This window comes from Macadamia integrifolia, unplaced genomic scaffold, assembly GCF_013358625.1.
Source record: "Macadamia integrifolia cultivar HAES 741 unplaced genomic scaffold, SCU_Mint_v3 scaffold448, whole genome shotgun sequence".
NCBI lineage: Eukaryota > Viridiplantae > Streptophyta > Magnoliopsida > Proteales > Proteaceae > Macadamia > Macadamia integrifolia.
In genome coordinates this window covers 31091-45958 of record NW_024870451.1, presented here as the reverse complement: position 1 = coordinate 45958, position 14868 = coordinate 31091, and the positions used below count along the sequence as shown (strand labels likewise).

General features: G+C 44.3%; 1 pseudogene; it reads left to right on the top strand.

Annotated features, from left to right (window-relative positions):
• The window catches only part of LOC122068631, a 59484-nt pseudogene that overhangs the window by 38566 nt on the left and 6050 nt on the right, over positions 1–14868 (top strand).

Sequence of the window (14868 nt, the reverse complement as noted above, 5' to 3'; positions counted from 1 at the left end):
TTAACAATGATTTGGTCCCTTTTTTGTTTTATTTTCATGTTTCTTTGTTAACAAGTAGTCAAAGTTAGATTTAGTTTTCTAGAAGAGTCCTCTAGGGTCTTACGTTAGTTTCTTAGTGCACAAATTAGTATTTAATTATTTAAATCAATTAGTTTCTATTTTGATTTTGTGTCTAAATTGTAAGGTTGTACTCTAATTCTATTATATAAGTATTGAAGTAATACCCCTTTTTTTTTTGTTAACTAAGGTGTCTGGGCTAGCTTACGTGCACCTTAACTAATCCTCGGGGAGACTAGCACAGCAACCAACCGCCAGAGTTTCCACTTAAATCGCAGATGCATAGATGGGGAATCAAACCTGATGCACATGGTCTCCAATTCGCCCTAACCGTCTGAGCAACCCACAGATGGGTGCATTGAAGTAATACCTTGAGAACGAATAAATGAAAATTTATTTTGTGAGCAATGCTTACTCTTAAACTTGAGATAGATTTGTTTCATCAACTGGGATAGTTGAGGGTGAGAAACTCAAGTTGAGATAACCATAGTTGAGGGTGAGAGACTCAAGTTGAGATAACCATTCCCCTACCGCCCTTCTTCTGAAAACTCTTCTCACCCTTTTCCTTCTCTTATTTTTTGTTTTACTTTGTTATTAAGTAATTATAAGTTACTTAAAGATCATCATACCTTGGAAAGTGAAGATTAACCACAAGAATACAATCAATTTGTTGTCAGGGTTTTGGAAGCTTTTAATCAAAACTGAGATCCCCCAGATCTGAACTCCAATCAGCTCATGCACAACAAAGATATATTTCCGTACTTTTCAACATATTTCTCCCCCTTGTCATTGGCAAAAAGGAAATCATAATAAAAACAAGAAATGAACATTAAGTAGATGGATACTCAGAACACAGGCGTCCCGGCGGAGATAGGATTCATGGCGTACTACCGATAGTGTGAACCTCGTTTTTGTTTTATTTTATTTTTTAATGTCGTTTTTTAAAAGTTCATAGGATTTCGCTACGTGATACGACAATGTGTAGTGACGATGCCATTTTCCTTTTTGGTAGAGTATTTCCTAACCTCTAAAGCTCTCTTAACCTAAGAAAACAATCCTAATCAATCTAGTTATGTTTCTCTAGATGATTGCCTTTTTATGTTCTCTTCTACTATGGGGTGTTCTGTGAATTTTGCTTCTTCGGCCTCTGGTTAGAATTTGTTAATTCATTTGACATTTTCATTCATGCCTTCTATTTATCAAATTTTATTTGCATTCCTTACCTGATCCATTCGGATTTCTTTAATTTTCCTTTATTGAATGAAATTACATATCTATCTCATATGGGGTTTTTCCCTCTGTTTCTGATCTGCTAATTATTTGTTGAGTTTTCTGTTCTGTTTAAATTTTTGATTGTGGGATAGGTTTTTTGTTCTTAAAGTATTTTTTTTTTTTGTTAATCAAGGTGTTTGGGTCAGCTTACGTGTACCTCGACTAATCCTCGGGAAGACTAGCGTAGCAACCCACTGCCATGGTCTCCACTTAAATCGCAAATGCACAAATGGAGAATCGAAGTTAGGACTGAGCACTCATCCACACAATCTCCGATTCACCCTAACCGTTTAGGCAACCCACGGATGGGTAAAGTACTCTACATGAGTCATCTCATTGGAAAATGCTGTATTTACTTTTGAACTTGTTTTATCACCTGAGATTTTTCCCAATTGTTGTTTGATTCAAACATCTATAGCTGTTATCTCTCTCGTAATTTTGCCATTTCATATTTTTTTTTCTATCCTATTTTTCCTGTTTCAATTTTAACAACTTAGGTCCATTTTGTGGAAAACTCATTTCATTCCCGATTTCTATTTCTTGTGGAAGCTGATAGTTGCTTCATTTGTTTTAAAGAGATTTGAAACTCTTAAGATCCAAAAAAGTGCTGCTCAATTTGCTCAAGCTACTCTCCATGAGATCGAAGTCCTCTCCACAATAGCTAGCGGTGACCCCTCTAGTTCCAATTGCATTGTTTGACTAAGTGACCACTTCAAGCATGTGGGCCTAAATGGGCAGCACCTAGGTACGGTTCTTGAGCTTCTTGCTGACAATTTGCTTCGATTGACAATATATGACCTTTATAAGGGTGTTGAATTGAACAAGGTTAGGGAGATCTGCAGATGATTTTGTATGGTCTAGATTACTTGCATACAGAACTCAATATAATCCCAGACTTAAAACTTGAAAACATTCGTCTTGTCTCCACCATTGATCCTATCAAAGACAAACAGCTGAAGAGGAACGCAAAGAGGGGAGTGGCAAAGATCTCAGAAAGGAAAGCCTTAAAGTGTGGAGCTTTAAAGCATGACAGGGACTTGAATGGGATTGATTTTAAGTGCAAGATTGTGGATTTTGGAAATGCATGTTGGGTTGATAAAAAATTTACAGAAGATATTCAAACAAGACAGTATAGGGTGTTAGAACTCCCTATGGGTTTGAGTTTGAAACCCTATTGAGGAAACCACACAGGAAAAATAAGAACACGAATCTAATAAAATTATGGAGGATCAATTTGTACCTTTCACCTAGTATGCTGAAGATGATTGATGTTGGTCACTCCCACTTTCGCTCTCTTGGCTTGGCTATGGATCTTCTACAGCCCCTTAAACCTCCTTGGTTCTCTCACTTTAGTGGTAAAGTGGAGAAGAGTGAATAATGGCTGTAAGGACCCAAAACCTAGTATTTATAATACTGTCCTGCACTCAAAACCCTAAACCACAATGGGTCGAGCCAGCATATCCCTAAGCTTGAGAGTGGACCGAACCGGTTCATGCAATTTGACTCTCACCCATTTAATCAACCCGAATAATTAATTTAGCCCATAAATCCAACAATCTCCCACTTGTGCTACATTAATTATAAGGATGTCTTTTAAATTGGTGTGGCCATAGAATCTTATTACATTAACCACTCTTACTGTGATTCAGTTGAAAAACCACTCACATCGAATAACAGCAGAAGATACACCTCAATATACGGCATACAACTTTCTGTTATTACAAACATAAGTAAGTTTCTTAACACGAATCTATGTGGGATACCATCATAGAAATATTGACATATCCTCAAATTACACTGTTGTCATTCTATGTAGGTCCTTAACTAAGATATTAACCTTCACTGTGGCAAATCGCCTTTGATCTGTGGTTAATATCTAACTGTGGCCTTCCGCCTATAAACTGTGGCAAATATTGCCTATGAGCTGTGACAAATACTGTCTTAAAATGTGGCAAACATTACCTTTTGAACTGTGGCAAAATATTACCTATAACTAAGACAATTACTGCCTATAAAAACATTTTCAAATGAAATCATAAACCAAATATTTCAAGAAATAACTGTGCATAATGTAAATGCTAAAACTTAACCATAATTCATCAAACTGTGCCCCAAAACATACGGGCTAAGGTTCAAAACATAAACAAATACTAAACAAAACCAGAACTCCCACTAATCAAGCATTTCAAATAACTGTAGCAAAAGAAATCCTAACTACTTGATGTGACCAAATTTTACTTGCTCTCAATTGCTGATGATCAGTCTACCTCACCCTTTATTAGTATCATTCTGCTTATCAACCCCAGAATTCTTCCTTTTCTCTAACCATTTCTTGAAAATAAAACAGTCCTTCTTCACATGTCCTTTCTTATGGCACCAGAAACACTCTACGTTGTTGGTATTCTCTTCATCCTGAGCCTTTTGAGATGTGTCAAGTTCTTGAGAGCTATTAGTCCTGTCATATGGCTTGACGCTTCCTCTATTGAAAAAATTTTTGTTCCTTCTGCTTGGTCCACCAGAAGATCCCTTGTGAAAAGTTGCATGTGCACTCTCAAACCTAGTTTGTTTCAATTTTTCTTCCTCTTGAGTGCAAATGGAAATGAGCTCATTTAGGCTCCAATCTTCCTTCAGTGCAATGTAGGTAGATTGGATAACCTTATACTGACTAGGGAGGGTATTCAGTGCAATGTGTACAATATATTCTTCATCGATCTGTATTCCAAGATCCTTAAGTTTACCAGCATCAGTAGCTACACCCAAAATGTATTCTCTAACACTCCCACATCCATCATACCTTGTATTCATTAGCCTGGTCATCAATGTGGTTTTCTCAGCTTTCTTGTTGTGTTGAAATCTAGCTTTAATAGCGTCCAGGAATTCTTTTGCAGTGTCTTTGATCTCTATGTTCCCACGTATAATTTCAGGAACTGCCTTTTTTAAAACCAATATGCACTTTCTGTTTGCTTTAGTCCATTTCTTAAACTTGGTCCTTTCAGCACTTCTGCTCGAGTCTGTGAGAGGCTCAAGTTTAGGCTCCCTAAGTGCCAAGTCTAAGTCAAGAAGACCTAAATGCAATTCTAATTCCTCCACCCACTTTTGATAGTTGTTACCAGTGAGTATTGGGATGGAAGATACATAACTTGAGGGAATGACCATCTTACTACAGCAGTAACAACAACACAATATGTCACACCCCGTTCTCACAGAACCGGGCCAGTGACCGGGTTAACACCGGTTAACCCAAACCTGCCAGGATCATCAGATACTGTATTCCACCACAGCATACACACAACTAATATAAACTCATCAGATCAGCGGAAGACTAAGTTTTACCTGTGAATAATCCCATGATACTTGATACCCGGATTGTGATACAATAATTATATACATGTGGGCCCGAAGGCATGATATTTACACAAAAAGAATAAAATTCAAATATCAAGTACATAAGGAAATCCACCAAAACAATCAGAGTACACAGCTCGGCTCGGTATCAAGGCTAGAGCTCAGCTCGGCATCAAGGGTTGACCCCAGCTCGGCATCACATAGTAGAGCTCAGCTCGGCCTCAGAAGTGGAGCTCAGCACGGCCTCAAGAGTGGAGCTCAGCTCGGCCTCAGAACTGCTGTCCCGCAGCACAACTCTCGCACGAGGCAGTCAGTGCCGTGCTCTAACTCCTCAGGGGTCCACCAGTCCTCATCAGGAAACTCGACTGTGGGACCCACCCCATGCTCCTCAGATGTATGACCTGCAAAATCATCTAAAAAGGGGTGTACACGTGGGATGAGCTCACTAGCTCAGTAAGTGGTAAGATGGACCACACAGCAGTTCACACATCAAAACACAATCATATGCACTACATGCCATGCTATACATTTTAAATCACATCCACCTAAGCAACATTACTAAGTCCTTGGTTTTAGTGCTACTACAACCACAGTGCGCGTATACTCCGGGTACGAGCCGCGAACTCCCTCCCGCGATACGCCCATAGGGCTGTCGGAGAAGGCCCACCGTGAGTACTCGGAAAAGTAAAGACAATGCCATCCACCGGCTCTCAACAGAAATGTAAATGACTGAAAATAAAGGTGCTGACTCCAGTAATTTAAAAGCAGTACGATTGGCCCTCTTGAATGTACCACCGGGGTTGCCGGCTGTCCTACATGACCCACCGGGCGTTATGGCTAACCGCCACAGTGACCCGACAACCGCGACCACTGCTTCCCCCCAAATGATAACCCAACACCTTAACCCCTGTTGGGAAGGGTCGTAGCACGGGATGGTGAAAATCCTAATACCGCATGCTCCTATATGACAATAGTACGATTGCATAGTGCCTCCGTGTCCCATTCCATGAGCCACCAATGCACTCGTTTCCAAGCCGACTACGGCATCTAGTCTATCAATGCATCGTGCACCATGATGTCCACATTCAACATATAAACATCTCATTCAATTGGCATTTAGAAAGTAAACATAGCACATATGCATAACAATGTGAGAAATGACTAAACTACATAGCATATTCATGATGGCATGACTAGACTAGATATAATTAAATGAATGCCAAACAATGCCTTGAAACAAGGCCAAACGTCTTCTCCCCACTTACTTGTAGTATACAAGGATTCCCGTTCGGTACGGGTGAGATCCGATGCGAATCGGGTAGGATTTGGTGAACCTAACATAATTGAATGGGGTTAGTACTTCACCATTTTGAAATCAAAATTAACATGATCTGATGACAAAATCATGTTTAGAACGTTAAAAGAAGGTCACACGTCCGATTTGGGTTCAATCGGACATAAGGATCACCTTCGGGGCCACACGGGTGGGTCAGACAGGTGGGCAGTCTGGCCCACCGGTCCTACCCACCGGCTTGGACCGGCGGGTAGGGGCCTGCTGGTAGGGCCCGCCGGTTCCACCCGCCGATTGGGCCAGGGGCCCCTTCTAGGACCGGCGGGTAGGATGGCCCGTCGGTTGGGCCCGCCGGTTGTGCCCGAAGGCCCCCCTGCCCTCTCAGGTGGGTGCCCACAGGCGGGTAGGGGCCCACCGGTTGCACCCACCGGTCTTGGCGGGAAAAACCCTGTTTCTTCCCAACTTCCTCCATTCTTTGGGGATTCAAATGGGGCTTTTCCCAACCCATTCTTCACACCTTCAAGGTCTTATAGGATGGTTCTAACCTAGATCTAGGTTAGATTCAAGGGATGGGAAACCCTCTTACCTTCTTTGCTCAAGAACAACTTCAAACCCTCCAAATCACTTCAAACCCACAATGCTTCTTCCACCTTGTCAATACCTCTTCAAATCCTTCAAGATCAACACATAAATCATCTATTAAACCTTAGATTCATCATTTCAAAGGAGATTTACAAGATCTCAAGAAACCCTACTCGAATCAAGGGTTTAAGCTTGGGTATGGTGAATGTTCAAAGAACTCGACTTTGCTTACCTCCAAATGTAGATCTAGAGTTGAAGATCACTCTTCCGGCGCCGGAATGGGAAGATCAAGCTTCGACGCCACTGAAATCCTTCTCGTCTTCCTCTTCCTTCTCTTCCCTTCTTCTTCCCTTTCTTTTCTCTCTCCTCTTTACTATCCTCACCAACGTACGGGTGTCATAAATGGAAAGAAAAGAAAATCATAAAGCTATATATATAATTCCTAAATAAGTGAACAGTGCACATGGATGGGTCACTCAGGTGGGTGGGTGCACCCACCTGTCCGCCCACCTGAGGGCCAAAACTTGGGATTTTGACAGGGTTCGGACCTCGGCACGAACCCCACCCCCGGCATACGATGTAGCATACGTATATACCTTAAAATACGACTATAATACCTGCTTTATCCATACATGGCCTTATGGTAGGTGCATGTACACGGCTTGGGCACTCCCGTCTCTTCTGGCACTGGCTCGGACTTGTCGGGCCAGCTGGTGTTTAAGGTCACCCTTGCCATCATAGCCCATAAGGAACCCACTCTAACTTACTCTGGTTCGGTTCCTGCACGGTTAAACCGGGTCAACCGCGAAATCAGACCGGGTTTAAAAAGTAAGGTATTACATTACCCCCCTTCTGAAAAATTTCATCCTCGAAATTACGTACCTGGTTGATAAAAAAGATGAGGGTACTTGGCTTGCATTTCATCCTCTACCTCCCAAGATGTTTCTTCGAGTGAATGATCAGCCCATCGCACATTTACTTAGGAAATGGAGCGGTTGCGAAGGGTTTTCACCTTCCGGTCCAAAATTTCAGCTGGCTGTTTTGTATTGGTCATATCAGCTTCTAGGTACTCTGGTTCCATGGGTAGTACATGAGATGGATCATGCACGTATCTCTTCAGCATGGATACATGGAATACATTGTGAACATCCCCAAGTGAAGGTGGCAGAGCAAGCATGTAGGCTACTGTGCCAACCCGGGATAAGATCTCAAATGGTCCAATGTATCTTGGGCTCAACTTCCCCTTTCTGTGAAACCTTTGCAACCCTTTAGTAGGAGAGATCTTGAGAAATACCTTTTCTCCTGGCTAAAATTCAATATCTTTTCTGCGGGTGTCCGCATAGCTCTTTTGACGGGACTGAGCTGCTTTAATCCGTTCTCTAATAACGTCGACTTTGTCACAAGTCATCTGTATCATCTCAGGTCCTAACATTCGACGTTCACCTACCTCATCCCAATACAAAGGAGTTCTGCACTTCCTGCCATATAACGCCTCATACGGAGCCATCCCGATTGTAGCTTGGTAACTGTTGTTATATGCAAACTCCATAAGAGGTATATATTCTTCCCAACTGCCACTCATCTCCATTACACATGCCCTGAGCATGTCTTCTAATATCTGTATGGTTCGCTCCGATTGACCATCCGTCTGTGGGTGAAAAGCAGTACTCAAATTCAGCTGTGATCCCAAGGCACGCTGTAAGCTTTTCCAAAATCTAGAACTGAACCTTGGGTCCCTATCTGAAACAATGCTCACTGGCACTCCATGTAAGCGCACTATGTTGTCCATGTAAAGTTGTGCTAGTTTGGCCATGGAGAACTTGGTCTTGATGGGAATGAAATGAGCAGTCTTGGTAAGCCGATCCACGATTACCCATATCGCGTCCATTCCCTTAGGTGTACTTGGTAGTCCGGTGACGAAGTCCATTGTAATCCTTTCCCACTTCCATTCTGGTACTGGGAGTGGCTGAAGAGTACCATAAGGTCGATGCCTCTCAGCTTTTACTTTCTGGCAGGTAAGACAAGTCACCACATACAAAGCTATGGGGACTTTCATGTTTGGCCACCAGTAACTTTGTTTGAGGTCTTTGTACATCTTGGTACTTCCTGGGTGAAGTGAGTACTCGGAGCTATGTGCTTCTCGCACTATCTTGTCTTGTATATCCAAATCATCGGGTACACACAATCTGTCTCGAAACATCAATGCCCCATCACTGGGTAAAGCAAAATCTGGGTCGTTCATTGTTTGATCTTGAACCTTAACTCTGATCCGTTGCAATTCAGGATCCAAAGGTTGCTTCATTACTACCTCTTGCCTAATTGCCGGATGCACCTGTAGAGCCGTCAAGGATACCGTCAACCATTTAAGGTTTTTTGGTTGAGGTTCAAGCTCTAAGGTTGCCCCTTCATATAAGAGGGTTTCATCCATTAGCATCGCCTCTTGCACGAGTGGTGAGCTGACTGCTAAGTATGAGAGCGACACAGTCTGTGTCTTCCGACTCAATGCATCTGCCACTACATTAGCCTTGCCGGGATGATACTGAATATCGCAGTCATAATCCTTAATGAGTTCAAGCCATCTTCTCTGTCTCATGTTCAAATCCTTCTGGGTGAAGAAGTACTTCAGGCTTTTGTGATCACTGTATATCTCACACTTCTCCCCATACAAATAATGTCGCCAGATCTTAAGGGCAAAAATGACTGCAGCTAGTTCCAAGTCATGAGTGGGGTAGTTCTTCTCATACTCCTTTAGTTGTCGGGATGCATACGCTATTACCTTACCGCGTTGCATGAGAACACAACCCAAACCAACTTTGGAAGCATCGGTATAAACTGTCATTCCACCTGTGCCTTCAGGAATAGTCAGCACAGGGGCAGTCACCAACCTTTCTTTCAATTCCTGGAAGCTCTTCTCACATTCCTCTGCCCAGTCAAATTTCACACCCTTTTTAGTCAACTTGGTCATTGGCGCCGAGATCCGAGCAAAATTCTCGATGAAGCGACGGTAGTATCCAGCCAAACCCAAGAAGCTTCTAATTTCGGTAACATTCTTGGGGCTTTCCCATTCCACTACTGCTTTCACCTTTGCAGGATCTACCTCGATTCCGGCTTTGGACACTATGTGCCCCAGGAATCCAACTTGTTCAAGCCAGAATTCGCACTTGCTGTACTTGGCAAACAACTGTTGCTCTCTCAACCTCTGTAACATCATTCTCAAGTGTTGAGTGTGCTCCTCTTCGGTCTTGGAGTAGATCAAGATGTCGTCAATAAAAACAATTACCCATTTATCGAGCACATCCTGAAATACTCGATTCATTAGATCCATGAATGCTGCCGGTGCATTGGTTAACCCGAAAGATAACACTAGGAACTCATAGTGACCGTATCGAGTCCTAAATGCTGTTTTGGGTATATCACCGCTCTTTATCTTGAGCTGATAATAGCCGGACCGAAGGTCTATCTTTGAAAATACTCTGGCTCCCTGCAACTGGTCAAATAGATCATCAATGCGTGGCAATGGATACTGGTTCTTAATGGTTAACTTATTCAACTCCCGGTAATCTATGCACTTACGCAAACTGCCATCTTTCTTCTTGACAAACAACACTGGGGCACCCCAAGGTGAAACACTTGGGCGAATAAACCCCTTTTCCAATAGTTCCTGCAACTGCATCTGCAATTCCTTCAATTCAGCTGGTGCCATCCTGTATGGAGCCTTAGATACTGGAGCTACTCCAGGAGTCAAATCTATGGCAAACTCCAACTCTCTATCAGGTGGTAAATGCATCAGATCATCTGGGAAAACGTCGGGAAACTCTTTAACCACCTTTACCTCTTCTAGAGGTGTAATCCTTGCATCAACATCAAGTACCGATGCCAAGTAACCATGACATCCACTTTCTAGCAATTTTACCGCTTGAAGAGCAGAGACAAGGACCTTCCTCACTCTTTTCATTGGATCTGCTCGGTATACCAATTCTTTCCCTTCGTCATCTGTCACCCTAATCAGCTTTTCAGCACAGATCACATTAGCTCGATGAGCCGACAACCAATCCATACCCAATATAACATCAAAACTCTGCATATTAAACTTAATGAGTTGTGCATCAAGGTTCTTCCCATTAATTTCCACTGGGCACGGCCCATACACTTCCTTCAACTGTGCAACTTTACCAGTAGGCACACTAACAATCATTCCATGATCTAGGATCCTGGGTGACATCCCAAGTTTCTCTACAAATCACTTAGATGCGAATGAATGAGTAGCTCCTGAATCGAATAAAACATAGGCTGGTATGCCTGATATGGGTAGGATACCTAGTATAACAATGCATATAATTTCAGCAGGTCATCAATATTAATCATAATGAATTTCTTAATTTAAAATGTACCTGCTACTACTTCTGTACTGGCCTCAGCTTCCTCGGCTGATAGAGCATACATCCTTCCCTGTGGTTGATTTCCCCGAGCTAAAGGAGGTCGGTACGCAGAGGGCTGACTGGAGGGCAAGGTTGGTCTGGCCCGACAGTCTTTCGCATAATGCCCATATGAATGGCAGTTGAAGCAACGAATCTGAGATGTCAGAACTGGAGCGAGGCCCCTCTGCACTTGACCCTTTGCAGATGGAGGTCGAGGTGGCCTTGGAGCTGTAGGTGCCACACTAGTGTTCCGACGAATAGAGGTAGAACCCGAACCACCAACTGGTCTAGGAGGGTAGCCAGATGGCCTATAGGGCTGCCTATACACAGGCCCAGAACTGTATGATCCGCGGTATGCCTTGGAGGAATTTCCCATATTCGGGAATGGATTTGTTCTCTTCCACAGTCCAGGAGTGAGGGACTGTTCACCCTTTTGCTTATCCTCCATGGTCTTGGCCTTCTGCACAATCTGGCCATATTCGGTCAAATCCAAGACCTCAAGTACAGACCCAATAGATGCTTTTAGGCCTTTTAGGAACCTTGCTGCCTTCTCTTCAGCTGTCCTCATATGCCTTGGGGCAAAATGGAACAAACTCTCGAATTGTTGTTGGTACTCAAGGACAGTCTTACCTCCTTGAGTTAAGGCCATGAACTCAGTCTCCTTGCGGTCTCTGAAACTGCACGGATAATGGTTGTCCAAGAACAACTCCTTGAACTGCTCCCAAGTGGGTTCTGGATGGGCAGCCAACAATATGGGCTTGGAGGCTTGCCACCAAGAATTTGCCTCTTTCTTGAGTTGCAACCCAGCACAAATGAGTTTCTGTGCATCCGTGCACTCAAGCACCTCAAATATCTTCTCTAATTCTTGGATCCATTGGTCCGGTTCCAGAGGATCACTCCCCACCTTAGAGAATACAGGTGGTAAGTTCCTCTTGAATGACTCCACTACCCTTGACGTACTACTCGTCGCCGGGAAGTTAGGAGCATAAGCAGGATAGTAGGAGTATGGAGGAGGCATCCCATATTGAGGAACACCGAATGGTGGGATTGGAGGTGTACCTCCCACTTGTGGTCCCGTTCCCGACCCTACAGGCGGGTCCTGTGGAGTGAGTACCCGGGGAGGCTGACCCGGTTGAGAAAAGTCCAACTGTTGCTGGATAGCAGTCATAAATGCTTACTGTTGCTGAAGCATTTGTTGCTGAAAAGCCTATTGTGACTGCTGAATTATCGTAGCAACATCTCCCGGTGTAATGACCGGTGGAGGGTCTGGGAGTGTAGTCATAGGTGGGTCCCCATGTGCCCCACCCTGACCAAGGGTCTCTAGAGGTGGTGGAGGTGAGGTTTGCCCCACAGAGTGGGACCCCCTAGGATTTTGTGGTCGACCGACCGGACGAGGACCTCGCGAGGTACCTCGGGCATTACTACCGGATCTAGTGCGTACCATCGTATCCCTGTACCTGGAACATATCACACACCATATTGGTTAAACACCGGAGAATTGATTTCGGCACACAATTATATGCCATCACATAAGGCATTGTAGTGTATGATAGCCCACAATAAATCGTAACTTAATTTCCAAGATACAGGGCCAATGCCCCAACAGGTACGTCAATGGTCCCACTTGACCATAACACATTAATATAGGAATAACATCAATGATGAGAAACAATGTAATCATGCTAGGAGGAGAGAAGGGAAAAAAAATCTTCAAAATTTCCCAATTTTCACAACCGATGGGCTGCACCGGCGGGTAGGGGCCGGCGGTCAGACCCGCCGGTCCTGCTGGTGTAAAAACACGAACAGGGCCTGTAGGGCCCTGTTCTGTCTTGTCTCTTCCCCAACTCCTTTCTCTCTCTCCCTCTCTTCCTTGGGCGATCTTGGAGGTCTCCTCGGCGCTTCTACTCGCGAGTCTACTCATCAACTCGGCGCTTTCGAGAAGGTTTAACTCTCCCTCCTTCAAGTAAGTTTCTTCTTCTCCTCTTTTCCAGAATTTCCACTTGGGGTAGAAATGCATGTGTAAGCTTCACTTTAGGTTGTCTTTCCATATTTTTCTCCATAGAATAGCATTTCCATTTGATTGTGATGTTTCTACTGTGGTCGTTTGTAGTTTATTAGGATTTTATCCCTTCATTTAGAGAAAACCCCAAATCGTGCCCTAGGTTTCCAAATTTGGGGATTTCTTAAATTTTTGATCCTTTTCTTCAATTGATGACTCCTTTGTGATGCATTTCACTTGTTTTGTGCTTGATATGCTATAGATTTCATGTATTGTCCATTGTGCTTGGAATCCCCATGTATTCCCATGAAAATCCCTCTTTTTGTATTGGGTTCCTTGATTTTCATCCCATACTTGTATCTATGGACTTCCCCAGCCTATTTGGGTATGTTTTTGTGCTTTCATGATCCCACTACCATGGCATTTTGTTATAGATTTAGGGTTTCAAGCTTTTACCCCATTGTGAATGAGTTTGCGCGTTGCAATTGAATCCTCTCAGGTTAATATGCTCTTTGCTGTCATTTTATTGTTTGGCATGTTTCCCCTCTTTGTCACCTACCGTGCATCATACCCATTAGCTCCCTATCATTTCTAGCTTGTCGCCGTTCCCATTTTGCATGAATTTGGGTTTTGGGTTTCTCCTTTCTAATGCTGTCATTTTCCATTCTCTACTAACCCCACTTTCTTTTCTTCTTGCCAGGATGTCATCTCGCACCGGCAAAGGACCATCTTCCTCTGGCGTACGACGTAAGACCACCGCTACTAAACAGAAGAGTGCGGAGACCAGCTCTTCAGCTCCTCGCACAAGGAGACCCAGACCTGCCCGGTTTGACCCTACCGACTATAATGAGGAGCACTTCCTTAGTGCAGAGACAGCAGCTAACTGGCCTATTTTCCTGAAGAGGTCAGTGATGATGGAGAAGACCATGGTGGTTGACGACTTCCACAAGGCTCGGCTTCAGGAGAGGTTCTCAGCATTGGGCTGGGATTCTATCCTTCATGTAGACCGACCATGCTACGAGCAACTAGTCCGTCGGTTCTACTGCAACTTGGAGGTGTCGTATTCATACGGGGAGTTCACCATTAGCATCTTGGTGAAGGGGGTAGACATCCAGCTGACGGTGGGTACCTTGGCCAGCATCCTGGGTATATCGGCGGCTAGGCACCGTTACTACAGTCCTCCCAGGAGTAAGCCTCTGGGACCGTTCATGAGTTTGGAGACGCCGGACTTCATCTACGAGACCATCTGCGGTAGCAGTACCCGTCCAGAGTCCGAGACGTCCTTCTACCCCGAGGTTCGTCTATTTGCCCAGTTGGTCTAGTTCAACCTGCTCCCCAGAGGAGGTCATCGGAACCAGGTGGGTTTCATGGTGGCTTTCATTGCGTTCTGCATTTACACGGCTACAAAGGGAGGTGTCGAGCACTTGTGCCTCCCCTACATCATTCTCAGGACGATGGAGCACCACACTTCCCACCTTGAGGATGGAGGATTCCCCTACGGCAGGATCCTCACCAGGATCTTCGAGTTCTTCGGGGTGGACCTGAGCGGGGAGGAGGGGAAGACTCTAGCTAATAGGTTTGACAGGAGTAACCTCCTGAGGATGGGTCTCCATACCCTCATGGATACACCCCCGAGAGCAGGAGCTCAGAGAGGTAGGGGTAGGAGGGCTGCCCCTATGGACGATGTCCTCATGGAGGAGGAGTCCAGTGAGGAGGATGAGGACTACGTTCCTCAGGATGAGGGGGATGATCTGGTGGATGATGGCATCCCTGAGGAGGCGCCTCAGGAGTCGAGAGGTCCTGGTCCCAGTTCCTCCAAAGCTGCAGCCTCATCACATAGAGCCCCACCACCTGGGAGTGGTGCATACGACTTCGAGGGCATGATGTCCTCCATGCGGGCCTTG